The following is a 19,461-nucleotide window of genomic DNA, read 5'->3' on the forward strand; positions in this document are numbered from 1 at the left end:
AGAGGCCCAGGAATTAGTATTAAAAAATAAACACAAAACTATGCAGGTTGCTCCATAAAATAAATAACTGATCAATTGGGCTTCATCAAATTAAGAACTTTTGGAAAGATACTGATAAGAGAATGAAAAGATAAGTCACAGACAGAAAATATTTGCAAATCACATATCAGATAAGAGACTTGTATCCAGAATATATAAAGAACTCTCAAAACTTAAGAATATAAATAACCCAACACAAATGAAACATGAACAGAAGATTTGAATAACCATTTCACCAAAGAAGATATACGGATAGTAAATAAGCACATGAGAAGATATTCAACATCACTAGACATTAGGGAAATACTAATTACAACTACAACACAAGTTAAAACCATATCTATTAGAATATCTAAAATTTAAAAACTGACCATACCAAGTATTAGTGAGGGTGTGGAACAACTAGAACTCTGATACATTGCTGGTGGGAATGTAAAAATGTTACAGACATTTTGGAAAACAGTTTGGCAGTTTCTTAAAAAGTTAAACATCCATTTACTATATTGAAAACATATATCCATATAGAAAGTTGTAGTTGAATGTGCATAGTATTCTTTTTTTTTTTAATGATTTTTTATTATATTATGTTAGTCACCATACAGTACATCCCCGGTTTCCGATGTAAGGCTCGATGACTCATTAGTTGCATATAACACCCAGTGCACCATGCAATACGTGCCCTCCTTACTACCCATCACCGGTCTATCCCATTCCCCCACCCCCCTCCCCTCTGAGGCCCTCAGTTTGTTTCTCATAGTCCATAGTCTCTCATGTTTCATTCCCCCTTCTGATTACCCCCCCTTTCTTTATCCCTTTCTTCCCCTACCGATCATCCTAGTTCTTATGTTCCATAGATGAGAGAAATCATATGATAGTTGTCTTTCTCTGCTTGACTTATTTCACTTAGCATTATCTCCTCCAGTGCCATCCATGTTGTAGCAAATGTTGAGAACTCGTTCTTTCTGATAGCGGAGTAATATTCCATTATATATATGGACCACAACTTCTTAATCCAGTCATCTGTTGAAGGGCATCTCGGCTCCTTCCACGATTTAGCTATTGTGGACATTGCTGCTATGAACATTGGGGTGCATATGGCCCTTCTCTTCACTACGTCTGTATCTTTGGGGTAAACACCCAGTAGTGCAATGGCTGGATCATAGGGTAGCTCAATTTTTAACTTTTTAAGGGACCTCCACACTGTTTTCCAGAGTGGCTGTACCAACTTGCATTCCCACCAACAATGTAGGAGGGATCCCCTTTCTCCACATCCTCTCCAACAATTGTTGTCTCTTGCCTTGTCTATTTTTTGCCATTCTAACTGACGTAAGGTGGTATCTTAGTGTGGTTTTGATTTGAATTTCCTTGATGGCTAATGATTTTGAACATTTTTTCATGTGTCTGTTAGCCATTTGTATGTCTTCATTGGAAAAGTGTCTGTTCATATCTTCTGCCCATTTTTTGATTTGTTTATTTGTTTCTCGTGTATTGAGTTTGAGAAGTTCTTTGTAGATCTTGGATACCAGTCCTTTATCTGTAGTGTCATTTGCAAATATATTCTCCCATTCCATGGGCTGCCTCTTAGTTTTTCTGACTGTTTCCTTGGCTGTGCAGAAACTTTTAATCTTGATGAAGTCCCATAAATTCATTTTATCTTTTGTTTCTCTTGCCTTTGGGGATGTGTCATGGAAAAGGTTGCTTTGGCCGATGTCGTAGAGGTTGCTGCCTATGTTCTCCTCTAGAATTTTGATGGATTCCTGTCTCACATCGAGGTCTTTCATCCATTTGGAGTTTATTTTTGTGTATGGTGTGAGATAGTGGTCAAGTTTCATTCTTTTGCATGTAGCTGTCTAATTTTCCAAGCACCATTTATTGAAGAGACTGTCTTTTTCCCACCGGATGTTTTTTCCTGCTTTATCAAATATTAGTTGCCCAAAGAGCCGAGGGTCCATTTCTGGGCTCTCTATTCTGTTCCATTGGTCTATGTGTCTGTTTTTGTGCCAGTACCATGCTGTCTTTGTGATCACAGCTTTGTAGTACCGCTCGAAATCCGGCATTGTGATGCCCCCAGCTTTGTTTTTCCTTTTCAACAGTTCCTTGGAGATTCGGGGCCTTTTCTGTTTCCATACAAATTTAAGGACTATTTGTTCCAGTTCTTTGAAAAATGTCCTCGGTATTTTGATCGAGATAGCATTGAAAGTGTAGATTGCTCTGGGTAGCATGGACATTTTAACTATGTTAATTCTTCCGATCCATGAGCATGGAATATCTTTCCATCTTTTTATGTCTTCCTCAATGTCTTTCAAGAGTGATTTATAGTTTCTAGAATATAGGTCTTTTATGTCTCTGGTTAAGTTAATTCCAAGGTAACGTATGGTTTTTGGTGCTATTGTAAATGGGATGGATTCCCTAATTTCTCTTTCTTCGGTCTCGTTATTCGTGTATAGAAATGCAACTGATTTCTGAGCATTGATTTTGTATCCCGCCACGTTACTGAATTGCTCTATAACTTCTAATAGTTTGGGAGTGGCTTCTTTTGGGTTTTCCATATAGAGTATCATGTCATCTGCGAAGAGAGACATTTTGACTTCTTCTTTGCCGATTTGAATACCTTTGATTCCTTTTTGTCGTCTGATTGCTGTTGCAAGGACTTCTAGTACTATGTTGAATAATAGTGGTGAGAGTGGGCATCCTTGTCGAGTTCCTGATCTTAAGGGAAAGGCTTCCAGCTTTTCCTCATTGAGAATAATATTTGCAGTAGGCTTTTCATAGATGGCTTTTATGAGGTTGAGAAATGTACCTTCTATTCCTACACTCTGAAGGGTTTTAATCAGGAAAGGATGCTGTATTTTGTCAAATGCTTTTTCGGCATCGATTGAGAGGATCATATGGTTCCTGAGTCTTTTCTCGTTGATATGATGTATCACGCTGATTGATTTGCGAATATTGAACCACGCTTGCATCCCAGGTATGAATCCCACTTGATCGTGATGGATAATCCTTTTAATGTACTGTTGGATTCTATTAGCAAGTATCTTGTTGAGGATTTTGGCGTCCATATTCATTAGGGAGATCGGTCTGTAATTCTCCTTTTTGAGGGGGTCTTTGCCTGGTTTGGGGATCAAGGTAATATTGGCCTCTAGAATGAGTTTGGTAGCTTTCCTTCTGTTTCTATTTTTTGAAATAGCTTTAGGAGAATAGGTATTATTTCTTCTTTGAATGTTTGGTAGAATTCCCCAGGAAAACCATCCGGGCCTGGAGTTTTGTTATTTAGAAGGTTGTTTATCACTGACTCAATTTCTTCATAATTAATTGGCCTATTTAAGGAATCAATTTCTTCCGGTTTCAATCGTGGTAGTTTATAGGTTTCCAGGAAGGATTCCATCTCTTCCAGATTGCTTAGTTTATTGGCATATAGCTGTTGATAAAAATTTCTAATAATCCTTCCAATTTCAATGGTGTTCGTCGTGACCTCTCCTTTTTCATTCATAATTTTAATAATCTGGGTCCTTTCTCTTTTCTTTTGGATAAGTGTTGCCAGTGGTCTGTCAATTTTATTGATGCTCTCAAAGAACCAGCTTCTAGTCCTGTTGATCTGCTCTACTGTACTTCTGGTTTCTGCTTGATTGATTTCAGCTCTAATTTTGGTCAACTGCTTCCTCGTGCATGGATTAGGCCTGTCCCTCTGTTGCTGTTCCAGCTTCTTGAGGTGAGAATATAAAAACTGCATTTTAGATTTTTCTATTCTTTTGAGTGAGGCTTGGATGGCTATGTATTTCCCCCTTAGGACTGCCTTTGCAGTATCCCATAGGTTTTGGACTGTTGTATTTTCATTCTCATTGGTCTCCATAAATTGTTTAATTTGATTTTTGATTTCCTGGTTTATCGAGTCATTCCTGAGCAGGATGGTTCTTAGTCTCCAAGTGTTTGAGTTTCTTCCAAATTTTTCCTTGTGGTTGAGTTCCAATTTCAGAGCGTTGTGGTCTGAGAATATGCAGGGGATAATTTCAATCTTTTGGTATCGGTTGAGACCTGTTTTGTGTCCCAGAACATGGTCTATTCTTGAGAAGGTTCCATGGGCATTAGAATAGAATGAGTATTCTTTGGTTCTGGGGTGTAGTGTTCTATATATATCTATGAGGTCCAACTCGTCGAGTATGGCATTCAAAGCCTTTGATTCTTTGCTTAGTTTTTGCCAGGGTGTTCTGTCTATTTCTGATAGTGGAGTGTTGAGGTCCCCTACCATTAATGTATTTTTATTTATATGTCTCTTTATTCTGGTTAAGAGTTGGCTTGTGCATCTTGCTGCTCCCCTGTTGGGGGCATATATATTTATAATTGTCATATCCACTTGTTGAATACTTCCTTTAAGAATAATATAGTGCCCTTCTGCGTCTCTAACTATAGTTTGTAGTTTAAAATCCAATTTATCTGATATGAGAATTGTTACCCCAGCTTTCTTTTGAGGTCCATTTGCGTGAAAGATGGTACTCCATCCCCTTACTCTCAGTCTGAATGCATCTTTGGGTTCGAAATGAGTCTCTTGTAGACAGCAAATGGATGGGTCATTTCTTTTTATCCAATCTGCAACCCTGTGGCATTATGGGAGAATTTAAGCCATTAACATTAAGACTGAGTACTGAGAGATATGATTTTAATGATGCCATGTTGCCAGTAAAATCTTTGTTTGTATCGGCTGTGACTTTCTGTTCTGTATCACTCTTGGGGCCTTTTTACTTTTATAGAACCCCCCGTAATATCTCCTGTAGGGCTGGTTTCGTGGTTACGAAATTGGTTAGTGACTGGCGATTCTGAAATGTCTTTATTTCTCCATCAATTCTGAATGACAGCCTTGCTGGATAAACTATCCTTGGCTGCATGTTTTTCTCTGAAAGAGCTTTAAATATGCTCCCCCAACCCCTTCTCTCATTCCAGGTCTGTGTAGACAGGTCTGATGTAATTCTGATGCCTTTGCCTTGGTACGTGAGAAATTTCTTTGCCCTGGCCGCTTTCAATACTGTATCCTTGGATCTCATATTTGCGAATTGCACTATGACGTGACGTGGCGTAGGTTTGTCGTGGTTGAGCTTGGGAGGGGTCCTCTCTGCCTCTTGGACACGAATGTTTGTTTCCCTCGCTAGATTAGGGAAGTTTTCAGCTACAATTTGTTCAAATATCTCTTCTAGACCTCTGTTTTTCTCCACCCCCTCGGGGATGCCGATGATTCTAACATTGGATCGTTTCATTGAGTCAGTAATCTCCCGTAACCTACATTCGTGGGCGTGGATTTTTTTAAGACCATCTTCTATTTTCACTTTTTCCTCTATTAACCCATCCTCCAATTCACTAACCCGTTCCTCTGCTTCTGTGACCCTGGCCGTCAGAGCCTCTAGTTTTGCCTGCATTTGGCTCATAGAATTTTTAATTTCTGTCAGATTCACTCTCATTTCTGTCCTTAGGGATTCTATATTCTCAGTAACCTTTTCGTTAATAGTTTTTTCAATTCTACTCATCATTTTGACCATCGTTACTCTGAATTCCATTTCTGATACTTTGGTTACACCCATATCCATTATTTCTGTGGCAGAGGCCACAGACTCACTGTCTTTTCTTTGCTTGGGCGGGGGGGGGCTACTCCTTCTTGTCTTTTGGATGAGGAGAGGTTGCGGGGTTGTCCAGAGCCCAAATTATTGACTGGGTCCCAGGCCGTGCCCCTTGTTTTATAGGGATCTTAGGGATGTGGGCTTCTTCTTTAAAGATTTTATTTATTTATTTATGTGGCAGCCAACCAGCGAGAGAGGGAACAGAAGCAGGGGAGTGGGAGAGGAAGAATCAGGCTCCCAGCGGAGGAGCCCGATGAGGGACTCCTTTCCGGAACGCCGGGATCACGCCCTAAGCCGAAGACAGGCGCTCCATGACTGCGCCACCCAGGCGCCCGGGTTGTGGGCTTCTTGATTTTTCAGCCTGCCTTCTGTGTTCTGGGGGAGGGGCCTGCCACGCCGATACTCAGGCAGCCCTGTTTGGGTAGAGTCTCCGTGTCCCCTGCGAGGGGGGATGGGGATGGGTACTCTCTGAGCCAGTGTTTCTAGGCTTTTGTTCTCTGGCAGCTTTCCCTGGCGGTTTGCTGTGCCTCTTCTGAGAGTCAGAGCAGCAGCAGCGGAATTTCAGCCTCTGTCACAGAACAGAGGGATTGCGGCCCATTCTCTACTAATGTTCTGGCCACTTTAACTCCGTTACTGTTGGTGCTGCTCAACCCTGCAGCATCCCGGGATGTGCGCCCCACACCCGGCGTCCCAGCCCTCACTTACAGGGCCGGCGCGTCTCTGTCCTTTGTGTTTCTTTTTTTTTTTTTTTTTTTTTAATGATTTTTTATTATATTATGTTAGTCACCATACAGTACATCCCCGGTTTCCGATGTAAGGCTCGATGATTCATTAGTTGTGTATAACACCCAGTGCACCATGCAATACGTGCCCTCCTTACTACCCATCACCGGTCTATCCCATTCCCCCACCCCCCTCCCCTCTGAAGTCCTCAGTTTGTTTCTCATAGTCCATAGTCTCTCATGTTTCATTCCCCCTTCTAATCAGAAGGGGGAATGTCCTTTGTGTTTCTAACGCCGCCAGCCGCCAGCCGCCCCGCGCGCTCCGGAAGCTCCCGGTCTCAGTCTGGATCCAGTGAGCACACCGGGATTCCAGTGTTCCAGGAGATGCCTGGTGGCGCGCGCTCCTGGCTCACGGTCTCAGTCTGCTGTTTTGCGGGTGCCGTCCGCGAGCCCCACCCGCTCCCCCGTGCAAGTGACTACTGCTTCCCGGCGCCCAAACGCGGCGGCTCCCTCCCCCTTCCGTTTATCTTCCGATATCTGTGCACGGTTTCATGGCTCCCCGCTTCGTACCTCAATACTCAGCGCTGGAGATGTTCATTTGTAGAGATCCAGATGCATCTTCCTGCGTCTCAGGCTGGTTCCGTGGTTGTTTAGGCTGGTCTGGTACCTATCCAGCTCGACTCGGGGGACCGGCTGAAAAAGGTGTCTCCTACTCCTCCGCCATCTTAACTCCTCCCTCGAATGTGCATAGTATTCTATTTGTAAAATCCCAAACTGGAAATAACCCAAATGTCCACCAACAGGTGAATGAATGGACAAATTATGTTATATCCATACTATGGAACACCACTCAGCAATAAAAGGAATACACTACCGACATGCAGAACATAAGTGAATCTCAAAATATTTATGCTGAGTGAAAGAAGCCAGACAAAAAAAAAGTGTGTATATAAATGATTCCATTTACATAAAGTTCTAATGAACACACTAATCTATAGTGATAGAAAGCAGGTCAGTGGGAGCTTAGAGTTGGGGGAATAAAAAGGGGAAAGGGAGGAATTACTGAGGAAACTTTTGGGGTGATAGAGATGGTCATTTTCTTGACTGTGATGATGATTTCATGGGTATATATTTCTCAGATTTTTATCAAATTATATACTCTATGTGTAATTATACCATATGCAATTATACCTATTTAGATAGATACTATATATACTATACTCTATACTATGTACTATGTATATACTATATATATAGATAGATACTATATATACTATATACTATATACTATATACTATATATAAAGATAGATATTGAAGAGGGGTAGAGAGAGACTATTAGGGTATGCAATAGTAAAATTCATAAGCAGGTTCAGGACTAAGTGACAAAATACATGTACATAAATCACTAGGCTCAAGCAGGCATCCTTCCAAGTATTTGGAAGACCTAGAGAAACTGAGAAAATATATCTGTTTTCCAAAATGTGTAACCCATTGTATAAATGTCTACTTTATGGTAGGATGAATTGTTACAGCATTCAACCATAAAACATACTTTTAAAAACAAACAAACAAACAAAACATGCTTTGTTCATATTCCTACAATAAAAGGTGGGATTTAAGAGTGCTTAGGTAATTATATTCTTTAAGTAGGGAAGGAGCCAAAATAAAATTTCTGAGAAGTCAGGTGTATGCTTGTCCTGGCATATCCTGATTTTGCAGACGCCTCAGAGGCAGCGTGTTGCTGTTGTGCTAGACCTCCCACCTGAGGATAAACCATGATCAATTTTGTAAGTGTGTATTTCCTTAGGGCTTGATGTTGATTAAGTACTTTGTGAGGAATAAATGGTAAATGTTTCCCATTCTTGAGTGCAAAAATGGGAGGCAGCTTTACAAGAGTCTTTCAAATCACTTTCTCAGATGCAGATAAATTTTTTGAAAAAAAAAAAAAACTTATTCAGGTTCAACTTCTAAGCCACGTGTGAGTGTGGGACCTTAAAGCTTAATCCAGTTTCATGATAAATAAAATCTATATGCCTGAATTATTTTTTCATTCCTTTTTCCAGACATACTTCAAGAACAAGTTCTTAGAATCAAGATATTGTCTGAATCTTTGACCTATTTTCTTAATAATTCATCATTTTCTTAGTCAGGGTTCTAGGTTTACAAAGATAACAGAGTACCTGCCCTCGAGTTGCTCACAATCTTCTCCCCAACTACCTACAACAGCTGTCTTCTAAGCACCAAACAATCTAGGGGATTTTGTCTTTTATTCTTATTTTCAGCTCTGTGCCTGTGCACTAGGGTTTTCAGCGACACACAGCTATTTGCGTCTGTCTTGCATAAGTCACAAATGTGTTGTGTCAAAGAGTGACTGGCAGTCAATGACTTTTCCAATGGGAGGCCTGGCCCAACACAGTTCTGTTTAATAAATGAATGTTGCAGCAGTTATTCTACCCTGGGAGAAACTTCCAATTGCCATATAGAAGCTAGTGGAAAGGGTTCTCTTGTGGGTCATGGGAAACTATGGATGCCCAGAATACAATCTGGAAAGAAGAGATAGAAGGATTATTCTGCCCTTTAACAGAAGGATACCCTGCTGGTGAGCCAGACTGAACATTATTATCCTCGATTATAAAGAAGAAGATATTTTTCCTGTTACACGTTTTTCCTTCTAAGCACAGAACTCCCAAGGACATATTTGGCCTAATCAGAAGTAGTGGCTAAAGTATAACAAATTGAAGGCAACTTCCAGAGGAGAATCACAGTGGTTGAATCAGCCCACAAGGTCTAATACAAGACACCTGCTCCTTCGTTTACCAATAACAGCCTCCTCAGGACAACAGATCTTTGTTTCCTAGCACTGATGGATAATGAATGCACAGCTTGTAAAACAACATTTATTATGCTAACTAACTTCAGGCAGAATGCAAGCGATAAGAAAATAAATAGCTAGGTAGGTGTAATGGAGCCTTTTTAGGCTCTAAAAAAGAGCAAAATAAAACTCAACAAAAACCAAACAACATGTGGGACCTGAAAACCAGGCCAAGTAGTCATCTTACATCCCTCTCTCCACGAAGAAAATCACTTCAAAAATGGATGGGAGTGCTACACATGGTTGGAATTGAGCCAACACTGAAAAAACTAGAGAATCAGGTCTGTTACAGAATTAGTGTGAGAAAAGTGGATTGTTTGCTCTTTGAGCCTTTCGGCTTAATCAGTGCTATTTTCCCTGTATTATTACTTCAGAGCTACATCCCTGAGGAGCACCATAGGATCCCTCTGTTTCTTTCCCCATAGCATTTCCATACTTAATCCCAGTCTAAAGGCCAGGACTTGGAAAAAAAAGTGCCATGGAGGTTTGCTGAGCACAGGCATTCCATGACTGGCACATATTCATCACCACACATGCCTGTCTATGAAGCCTACATCACATATACCAAATATGTGTACCAGAAATGATAGGACAGGACAGACAAGGGGTGACTTGAGAAGAGAAAGAGAAGGAAGGGATAAGGAGTTACATTTACAGTCATATGCCAGGCACTCTGCAAGATACTTTGTATACATTAGCCAAAAGCTTACCTATCGCCTCTCCCTTCTTACCCAAGATTTACCATTTAGTAAGGGAATGTGTTCCTTCTGATGGCATCATGCCCCAGGTATAAACACGCCAATTAGTCCCACCAAGGGGTGGAAGGTAGGGAGAAGATAAGCACAAGGTCCAAGGACAGGGTACATTTAACATTGCCTGGTAGCAGTAAAAAATGTCTAATTCTTTATGTCATTCACTTTTGACAGGTACTCTGGTGGCAGTTTGTCATTTCATCCATTCCTTTAGCATTATTGTGTGCTGGCTCTAGGCACTGTTGAGTCTAGGAAAACAGTAAGACATAATCTCTGTCTTCAAGAAACACAGCCTTCTTGGGAGGCAGACAGACACGTAAACAGTAGGAACAAAAGAATCTGTGGGGTAAGTGTGATAGTAGGAGCAGTTACAAGATAGAAGAGGGGCATAGAGCTGGGAGCCATCACTCTGCTTGGGGGAACTAGGTAAGCTTCTTGGAGGCAGTGGCATGTCCCTGACATGAATCATTATTTCATCATTACTGAAACTGTAGTTCCAGTGAGTGAAATTGCCACTTACCCATATCCTGTTGAGATACTCCAAGTAGGCCACAGGATTCTGCCTTCTGAACCCCAGCTATAGCTCTCTGGAACAAGTGCTCTCTGGGAGCCGCAGGAGACAAAAAACTTTCTCTGCCTTCTCATGTTCATTGACTGTGGATCTGCAATTTAAAGTGACAATAGGCATATTAACAGGAGGAAAAAACCAGAGTTTATTTATGTGTGTAATGCTCATACAGATAGGAAAACTCTATGATGAGTGACTCAAAGGGGAGGATAAAATTTGGGGCTTATATACCATCTTAATAGCTGAAGGGGAAGGGGAGAAAGACAGGTAGGGAAAAGTAAATTACTTTTTTCGAAAGATAAGTGAGTTTTCATGAGAAAATAAAACAGGAAGTAGAGAGTTTGTGATGATGTTTGTCATTATAGGCATAGGCCTTCCCAGCTTCTATAGGGCCATAAAACTTCATTGCAGAAAAGATTTGGGATAGGTTTTATTCACATTCTCCCTTCTGAGAGTGGATCCACTCTGAAGAGGAATTTACAGCAACCTTCTTCCCCAGAAATTGCTGTTTGTAGTCAGATAAGGGAAGTTCTGAGACTTTTCCCCACTACATCTGTTGAATCTCATAGATCTGTTGAATCATAGACCATATGAGACATGTCCTCAGCTTAAAATAATCTTTATACAAAAGTGGCATGTTTGGAAGCAGCATGCTCTGATCCCCTTTAGCACCTACCCTAGAGCAGTCAATCCACAGGCATGATGTGTGTGTGTGCGTCGGGGGGAGGGGGGGGAAGCAGAGAGAATTGGGTAGTTAGCCCAGAAAGTTCTTCTTTCACCTCTTTCTCATGTAAATTCATCCTTCAAACTACAGCTGATGTCACTTCCTTACACAGTCTGGCCTGCTTCCCTGAATAGGCCAAACCCTCACACCAAAGACCCAGCACCCTTTCACATTTGCAGTGTTGCTTTTGTTTGCGTACCTTCTGTGTATTGGGTTAGCACCTAAGTCCCTTCTCCTCTATCCCCAGGGGGGCAATGACTATGTCTTTTCTCTCATCATTGTATATCCAACATCTGGTGCTGAACAGGAGACAAAGTCTATGGTCAATAAAAATTTGTTGAGTGAATGAACAGAAGTGAGGAAGAATCAAGTGGAGTGGGGCATCACCCAAGCAGCCAGGGATCAACAAGAAAGTCCCAGAAAGGATCTCTGAAGCAGTTAGAAGGGGCACTCAAAGGAAGACAGAGAAATCCCAAAGACAAACTTTGGTGTGAGACTAAATAACATTGTCTTAGATTGGCTGGCATAGGAATTCCTTTTGAAAATAATGAAATGTGCCTGCATGTGATAACAGAATTTGGGCATAAGAAAATATGGGTTCAAAAAAGTTCCAATCCTTTCTATAATACCAATTGTATAGACTGAAAAATGTGACAAATATATAAAAGACAACTCTTCAAAGACGATTTTCTAAAATTCTGAACTTCTGACAAAAAAAAAATCTCCATTTTTAAAAAATGCAGCTTCTAGAGAGAAGCGCTGACAAAGACCTTTTTTTTTTTTTTTTTTAAGCCACATTGGAAAACAGTGTGGGGGTTCCTCAAAATGTTAAAAATAGAGCTACCCTATGACCCAGCAATTGCACTACTGGGTATTTACCCCAAAGATACAGATGTAGTGAAAAGAAGGGCCATATGCACCCCAATGTTCGTAGCAGCAATGTCCACAACAGCCAAACAGTGGAAGGAGCCGAGATGCCCTTCAACAGACAAATGGATAAATAAGATGTTGTCCATATATACAATGGAATATTAGCCATCAGAAAGGATGATTGCCCAACATTTGCATCAACATGGATGGAACAGGAGGAGATTATGCTAAGTGAAATAAATCAAGCAGAGAAAGACAATTATCATATGGTTTCATTTATTTGTGGAACATAAGGAATAGCAGGGAGATCGTTAGGAGAAGGAAGGGAAAAATAAAGGGGTGAAAAACAGAAGGGGAGATGAACCATGAGAGACTATGGACTCCAGGAAACAAACTGAGGGTTTTAGAGGGGATGGGCTAGCCCAGTGAAGGGTATTAAGGAGGGCACATATTGCATGGAGCACTGGGTGTTATACGCAAACAACAAATCATGGAATACAATCAAAAGCTAATGATGTACTGTATGGTGACTAACATATCATAATAAAAAAATTAAATTAAAAAAAAGAATTAACATACCAAACAAAAAAATAAAAAAGATTTTATTTAGTTATTTAGTTGACAGAGAGAAAGAGAGAGAGAGCAGCAGAGGGAGAGCGAGAAGCAGACTCCCCGCTGAGCAAGGAGCCTGACACAGGGCTCGATACCAAGACCCTGGGATCATGACTTGAGCCTAAGGTAGGCACTTAACCCACTGAGCTACCAAGCGCCCCCCTGACAAAGATCTTGCTGCAATGAGTTCACACTCATTGCTTCTCCCTCCCTCTGGTATAGGGAGCTGAGCTCATTCATTATTGAAGAAGGGTAGAATGTCATTTTTTTTTAGTTGGTATTTTAAAAGGATACTAAATAGGCACTTATAAATTAAGAATCCATAAATATTATATTATATACATTTACTATTCTATTTTAATATTTATAAAGTTCTTAATGCAACTCTCCTGCAAATAACTTATTTTTCTAGAGTGCTATGTTTTAGGAAAGGTTTATCATATTCCTCTGTTGTCCTTTTTCTTTCTTTTTTTTTTTTTTTGCTTAAAATTAGGCATCTTGCAGATGCATATACTCTTCCACTCAAAAGCAAAGGAACCACTAGAATCTTAGATTTTTTTCTGTCCCCTAATTTGAACCTTACAAGTTTTGATTTAGGCCATCTGGAGAAACTTGAGTTGTTTAGGTTTTTATATGATTGCGTAGCAAGACAAAGCCATTAAAAAAAAAAAAAGAATACATCAAGACAGAATAATTATGGTAAAAATATATCCTTTTTTTTTTTTAAGAGAGAGAGAAAGAGGAGTGTGCAGATGTGTGCAAGAGCAGGGACTGGGGAGTAGGCATCGAGGGGTGGAGGGAGAGAATCTTAAGCAGGCTCCATCCATGCCCAGAACAGAACCTGACGCCAGGCTCCATCTCACTACACAACCTGAGCTGAAATTAAGAGTTAGACACTTAACCGACTGAGCCACCCAGGTGCCCTTAGAATATTTTTAACCAATATATACATTTTTATTAGTAAAAACAGAGTGTACAGCAGTAGCACAGCTTCATGTTTTGAAAACAAGATTAATTATACTGACCTAGCTTTAGCTAAACTTTTTAAAAAGAGGTATATGTTTGCCACAAATTCCTTATCCTAAATTTTTATGGTCCCATTTCATTTTGTTTCTCTAGGCAATACTCAATTAAGCAAAAAGTAAATATTTGAATTAAAAAATTCAGTCCCATTATGGAATGTCTTTAGGAGGATGCCTCTATGCAGTTTTGAACAAAGGACCTAAATAAGCATTTTAATGCAAACCTTCAGGAATCCTGGATAAATTTTAATGCCTAGGGTTTGCTTATGATATAGCTGTTGCCCAATGTGTATGTTGATCACAGCCTCATTAGAGCCTAACTTTCATCCTCACCTCCATGAAAATGCTGAACTTTAACCTGTCAGCCTCTCACTTTGTTTTCAATATGGTGAGAACCAAGTCACTGACTGGTCATTTAAACAACCAGAGCTAAGACATGAGAATGTGTTTCATCAAGTAATACAGACATGACATAAAGCATGATCAGAGAAAAAGTCTCAAAAAAATTCAAATCGCATGCACTGATGTAATGACTTAACAATACGAAAAAGAATGATTCATACTCTCAAGAGATTAAAATTGTACAAATGTGAGCACCACAAGCACATGTAGTTTTATCTTTTGGGACTTGATATATTTCAAGTGCCTAGAACAGTTTCTGGCCTATAATAGGTGCTCAGTAAATATATATGAAGTGAATGAACAATCAAGACAATATAGATGAGGAAAGGGCATCATTTCTAAAGTAGATCCCTGGTCCATGATTATCTTAACCCTCTCCTACGAGTATATCTGCTGTGACTTTAAAAAAAATTACATGAACTAATGTATCCTAGGATCCTAAGAAAAATAAACACAGAGTAGGTAAGATCAAACTGGGGAACGAAATTATGGTGCCCACGTTATAGAATGTTGTGCTGGGAACTGAAAAGAAAAATTTAGAAGGGTAGAGTACTTGAGATGGGGCCCTAAGGGCAAGGGTATCTTCAGGAAAGAAAAAGCAGGCAACTAAGACAAACATTACCTACTAGGTAATTTTGCCCAGGGCCACCTGAATTCCCACACCACAAGAAAATTGTGTTTAAGCAAGCAGACTACAAAAATGGACTGAGAAGTTCCTCTACCTATATTTATTGGTAAAACTATTTATTGGACAAAAAAAGATGAAATATGCATTCATTGGAGAGAGCTTGCCTTTGATCTTAGACCTAAGTAAGGTCTTGACTTACTTAAAAATAACACCTAATCTATTAATTAAGGGCACTAAAACTTGGAAGAATCAAATATGTGACTTATTTTCATTGGCTGTTCCAGAATAGACTACTTTAAAAGAAATATTTATAACAAAAATATATCAGAACAGCACTACCTAAAATTGAAGGTAAAGTTGAGAACTGGCCATAATCCAACCTCTATCAATTAAAATGATAGCACATATAAATAATTACTAAACGACAGAACCAAGATACTAAGTCAATATGCTTAGTAAAATTGGGAGCCAATTCCATGTTATCTCTTTCTCTTTTAACCTTAGATACAACTCATGATATCTAGCAGTCTGTAGGTGTATGCTGCAACATTTTATAACCAGAACAATTACACGGTCCTTCAAGACACATGTGCAAACAAGTGGTATAATTTTCCAGACCATGATGTTCCAGGAAAGTCAAGTTTTATAAAAAACAAAAATGAGTGATATGTCATTAATGGGTATGACTCGCAGGACATTAGCCAATGCTCTTTCCAGTAAGGAGTCTGATCAACAGATGTAATGGGAAACAGGAGAATTCTTCTTAGTAAATTGTCCAACTTCATATTTTTACATTTGAGAGAAACATATGTTTCAATACGTAGCCGAATGAACAGTAGTGGGAGGCCTGTGAAAATTGTTTGCAGCCACAACTTGGAGTACATCTTTAGGGCTTCTCTTAGAATTCTTTTAAGGACTTCCTTTCTTCCTAATGCTAAATACAGATACAGTCCTATTTTATTCACTTGTGCCATTATTTCTTATAATCAGTTTATTATCTAAAGGGCATTTTTATTTTTACAAACAAAACAAAACTACCATAGCTCCGTTGTTCAGTTGTGCAACTGATTTTTTTTAAAAAAGAAAAGAAACAACTTTCTTTCTTTTTGTTATAACTTTTTGTTATACCATTCTGCAAATAGGTTTCAAAAATGATTAGATGCATACAAATTCTATCTGTCTTGGCTACCCTCACATTTTCAAATCTCCTTTCTTTCAATCCAATCATATTGCCTTCTGCTCCTGACACTGCAGACTCCAGTATCACACACATACGTCTGAGGAGTGTGCCTATAATTCTGACCACTCAGACCTTAAACATAGATCCTCATACAATAGCCACAACAACAAATAGGGAAATAAAGACAAAGATGAAACAATAATAACAACCACCAACACAACACAACAAAAGCAAATAGCATGGGGCAAGGGGAGAGGAGAGGGGATCTGGTGGGAAGGGAATGCCAATCTTGATGTATGACACAGAATTCTAGCAGTTGGCAATGGGATACTGTGTCCCATACTAGGGTTGATGCAAGAACAAATCAAAGAATATGGAAACCTAATTCCTTGGTTGTATTACCTCTTGTATCCCCTTTTACCCAGAAAAAGGTGGGCCAGGCCTGGGGCAGAGGCTAGGTCTGTTTCACAGTTTTTCTCTGTTGACAGAAGTAAATCCTGTGATGCTGATGAAGTTTAAGCTTTGGGACCCTTGATTTGTATGAGCCTAGAAGGGCCCTAGCAATGTGTTCACGTATTTGCAAAAATAATATATTTCAACTGTAATCAGAGTCAAAGTAAAAGTACCCCCATTAGAGCTTCTCATACTTTCCTTCATGGTATAGTGTTGGAGTAGCTGCAAGTAAATTCAACTAAGGGAAAGCTGACTTGGAGATACACCTAGTTTGGGTTTAGTGGGAATATTCATGTGGTTTGTGTAGTTAAGATTTTGCTAGCCATCTCAATGTAGGAATGGCTCCCAGAAATACCCCTTACTCATCCATGACATCAAGTGTGTCAAGACCCCAAGGCAAAGTAGCCAGAGGTTGTATCATGATGTGAACAGGTCCCATAGTGGCCAGTACAGATATATATAAGGAGTGGAGGAGAAACTAAGTTTGAAATGTATGAACCCAGAAGTTAGCCTGGGGGAAATTCTCCTAGTCATTAGATGTACATAATTACAAGTGGAAGATTTAATTCTCATCAATATTTAACAAAATAGAAGTTCTCTTCTGTACAGGATGAACTTGACGATATCACTTGTGTAATTATATGTGCACTATACACTTTCTCTCATTAAAAATGAGAATCAGTTGAAAAAGAATTTATCATCATCTCTGTGTTCATGAGGAACAAACCCATAGCAGTATTACAAATGCTAAGTGCAGATGAGTACGTAGTGCTTCATGTATCCCAAAGTATTATCACATAAACACACTGATAAGAAATTTAAATTGCTTGTTGATTTGATATAAAATACTAAACCAGTAAAGATAATATAAAACTCATAAGATATCACTATACTGATATAGTGATGAGATACCTCATCAATGACAATTCAGAACATTAAGATTAGCCTTGGTACAAGAAGATTTGAAATTCCTAAAATATTACTCTTACATATGAAGGAAACTCGACAGAGTTTTTCCTCCATCCTAAAAGTTCACATGACATTACTAACAGTTTAAAAATTTATTTTTGATCAACCATACTAGAGGACTCTCCATTATTTCTACAGGAAAAATTTTACAAAATTATTGTTGTATGAAGAAGCTACCAAAGAGTATGCAAATGGAAAAATAGGGGAGAAGTATTTCAGAGATTTGTCAGACAATAAGTAAAGATACTATATTATTTTTCTAGATTTTTATTATTTTAGTGGTATTTATCAGCTTTTAGAAGGTTAAATCTGTCATGATTTCTTTTCTCTATTTTCATACCTGTTTTTTAAAGATTTATTTATTTATTCTAGAGGAAGGGGAGGGGCAGAGGGAGACGGAGAAAGATAATCCTAAGAAGACTCCCTCTGAGCACAGAGCCCAACGTGGGGCTTGATCCCATGACCTATGAAATTGACCTGAGCCGAAATCAAGAATTGGACACTCAACCGACTGAGCCACCCAGGTGCCCCTTCATACCTGTTTTTGATATGTAATTTGGTATTCTTTTTCTTAAAGAAGGCCCTCAAATTATATGAGCTTGGGTCACGCAAAACATGGATCTGCTTCTACCCAATGCCTGGCTCAGAACTGGCACATTAGACTTTTTTTTTTTAAAGAATATATAGAAATCGCTGTCAACCTGAAGGTGGTGACATGATACTCAGCTTGTGAAGGATGGGCCAGCCAATAGTGAGGTTCTTTAGCATATCCAGCCTCCAAGCTAGACCAGTTTGGGAACTGTGGTGGGATCACACCTGCCAGTAGAGATCCTGAACCCAGCTAGTGAGAAGCCAAGATGGCAGAGGCAGAGAAAATTAGCCTGGAGCCTGTCATATTGTTTCACAGTTAAGAAACAATATTTTTCCTTGTGCTTTCATTTTTGAAGGGTGCTGAAGTTAATTAAAATAAATTCTTCCTATCCCCAAAGACTATGCAAATTAAGTTTCACGTGTTTGGAAATTTATTCCTTTGAATTATGTTTCCCATTTGAAGAAAATGGTTACTCTTCCTTCCCTTTAAATGGAATAATGCAAACCATATGTGAGTGGGATTACATCAGGTCCCAAGATATCAGTGTTTGGAAATAACTAGTCTTTCACACAGAGTCTTAAGTTAAAATACCTTACTTGAGTAAAATGTGTGTTGTGACCTGATATTTATTGCTGTTCATGTTCCTACTTGACAATATTCCCATTCTAAGGCAATGTTTAACCTCAAAATTTCTAGAGTGCTTCATTTCCATCAAATTCCAGAAGTCTATGAAGCTCTATTAACCAAAGACAAAGCAAAATCTAGACACGTGGTTAGGCTAACTGCTTCCTGATGGAGCTGCTTCTGAGGTACCAGCACCTAGAATTAAACCTAACCAGCAGACCAGGTGGGGTTTGATGGGAGAGGTGGGGAGTAGACAGTCCTTTCTCAAGGTGCTGAGAGAAAGTTGTTCTGAGTTCTGATACGCAGAGTATCAAAAGGGAGGAAATAGAGAACCCAGAGGAAAGCAGCTAAGAGGTCCAAAAGGCAGCATCAGGGAGTCCTGTCAGCAGGTAATAGAACTTTAGTTATATGGCTGGTGTTCAGAGACAGACTCCAGTCCCTGGGAAGGAGTGATAATAGAAATTGATAATAACAAAACAGGACTCTGGTTGTTGATGATGCTAAGTCAGATAACAGCCACAGGGGATCAAGACAGAAACTCAGTTAACCAAACTGATGCACAAGTGGGTCTTGGAGGATAAGACAGAGACTTGTAATCAGAACTTGGGCAAGTAATCAGAGCTGGGCTAGGAAGAAGGATAACTTGATGCTGAATCCCATAGCATTAGGCTACAGCCCCATAAATCTCTTGTGCTCAAGGTCTGGATTGAATAGCAGGGTGAACTGAGCTCATGATTAGGACCAAATAGACTTTGCTGAGGGAAGAAGAGGACTGCAGAGACTTGGATCAGGTAAGACCTGATTGATGACAAAGTGAAGGAAGGTCC

At 39.5% G+C, this 19,461-nt stretch overlaps 1 long non-coding RNA gene across 6 annotated transcripts in view; it reads right to left on the reverse strand.

Moving 5' to 3' along the window:
- LOC130543190 (uncharacterized) overlaps positions 1–19,461 on the reverse strand; it is a 153,394-nt gene that overhangs the window by 81,374 nt on the left and 52,559 nt on the right. For all 6 annotated transcript variants that reach the window (XR_008958343.1, XR_008958342.1, XR_008958340.1 and 3 more), the window contains one exon: positions 10,511–10,652. This is a non-coding gene — a long non-coding RNA (uncharacterized LOC130543190). The remainder of the gene's footprint in view (positions 1–10,510; positions 10,653–19,461) is intronic.

Source organism: Ursus arctos, unplaced genomic scaffold, assembly GCF_023065955.2.
Source record: "Ursus arctos isolate Adak ecotype North America unplaced genomic scaffold, UrsArc2.0 scaffold_8, whole genome shotgun sequence".
NCBI lineage: Eukaryota > Metazoa > Chordata > Mammalia > Carnivora > Ursidae > Ursus > Ursus arctos.